The sequence below is a fragment of the Morone saxatilis genome, unplaced genomic scaffold, assembly GCF_004916995.1.
Source record: "Morone saxatilis isolate NCDOM2014 unplaced genomic scaffold, NCSU_SB_2.0 Contig9, whole genome shotgun sequence".
In the NCBI taxonomy this organism is placed as follows: Eukaryota; Metazoa; Chordata; class Actinopteri; family Moronidae; genus Morone; species Morone saxatilis.
The window spans coordinates 3736526-3738563 of record NW_023340268.1 but is presented as its reverse complement, the minus strand read 5'-3'; positions in this window follow the sequence as shown (position 1 = coordinate 3738563).

Below are 2038 nucleotides of genomic sequence, written 5' to 3'. Positions count from 1 at the left end.
AAGTGGGGACGCTGGTATCTTTTTATGCCTTTCTTAACAAAGCAGATTAATTCTGATTTAGTCTTCACTGTCAGGTTTTAATGGCAAATGATATTGGATGGCAGAAAATGCCATTAGTGATGCCTGTTTTGTATTTTCACGAGAAAGAAATTAAATGACAGCATTTCTATTGTTGAACAAAGTCTATATGAAGAGAAAATGTCCAAATGTATCGAATTAATAAAAAATATTCACATTCTCTTGAGTTATGGTCATAATATACACAGGTCTGAAAAGAAGAGTGACCGTAAGAACAAAAAGTGGCATTCGGATTACTCAACTTAATTCTGGTATCTGCAAATAAGTGCCGGTGAGAAAGCTCCTGTGTGCGGCTTGAATTTACTGCTTCAAGCTTTGATTTGATTTATTGACTGACAATTTTGATAAGTGATTAATCACACGTGCAGGGTGGTCCATACAGATCAACTATAATCTGCTGCACCACTAGGATTCACACACATACTACAACCCAACACCACAGCCGCCTCGCACACTGTTATGTAATTAAACTGCAGTCACATCTTTCATCTTGTCACAGAATCAGCTGCACAGACGGGTCACATTAAATACATTGTTCAATTTATTGAAAAGGGTAAAAAAAAAAAAAGTTACAGTGAAAGCAAATTAGTGAAGTTTTTACCTGCTAGTGAATATAAGAACCAAAAGACAGGGATTAAATCATTTTGGCAGTTACTGAACCATTTTCTTTAACTCTCAGTCTGTGGGGCTACTTACAATTTCTTTCAATCAATTAACAACCAAAGTGACAACTGAAAGCATAAATGAGGTTGTTATGTTAGAGGGGGTTTAGCAAAAAAAAAAAAAAACATTTGCTTCTGATTTTCAAAACAAAATCTGGTTTAACTGAAGTGGAACAAAGATGATTTTATTGCCGAGATTATGTTGGAAAACATGCCCGAAGAGGACGACATTAACATGAGCAGAAGCAGAAGGATTGTGGGGAGAAAACAGAAGAACATACAAGAACATGACACTTGCTGTGTGGTGTAACGTGAGGTACTGTTGTGAGGTGTTACTGAGTGTGGACACCTGTGGAGCAGCAGCACAGAGGACGCATAGCTGGACAGTCTGTCCCTCTCGCTGGACAAAAACCATCAATCTCCAAAACAAAACAGTTGAAGACTAAAATCCTGCATTTTACCATCAACAACCATAAATTCTGAAATGACATAATGGGACTTTAGTCATTTTAAGAAGCCAATGATCATGAGAACTCATTTTTATATATATTCTATGCACTGTTAACCGTGGTGACATTATGTGAATACCTTTGCTCAAGTGAATATAAAATAACTGGAGTTACAAAGTTTTAACCCAACAGTGCCGCATCCATTGTGGATGAGTGATGCAATCTATAGCAGGGGCCTTAAACGTGCCGTCGATTGCTCCGGACGACAGTGTTTAACAGTACAACCAGCTGTTAGCTAGCCATACATTCTCAAATATTTGTTGTTTGTTTTTTTTTTACTTCCCAGACGTCATCACATCTCCCAGTTATTAGTCACAAGATCATTTTATTCAGTGTTAGCAGGCAATCTTGCTGGTCCCCTCCCCTATCTGGAATAGCAAGGTAGTTTTACATAATAAATATAAAAATGGGGTGCTGGTGTGCTTCTGCCCCGCCGTTATTGTTTTCACTTACATACACACATCCAACCCCCTCCCTCCCTCCATCCATCCATCCATCCATCCATCCATCCCAACCCGTTGTCCGTGAATACTGACGGGTCCCAGTGTTCGTCATCAACATCCTTCAGGCGCCGTGATTCAATGTTAAGTCCGTGGTCATTGTGTATCTGTAAGCGACAGTTTTTATTGGTTTTTTTAGTATTGTGGTTATAGTTGTGAACAGTGACCAAGTGACTGCCTCTGTCAGATCCCAATCACAGACTGGACTAAATCTACCTGTGGAACAGGTATACTGTTCTATCATGATGTTGATTCTGTGGTTAATAGAAACCAGTTGATAACTATGGAT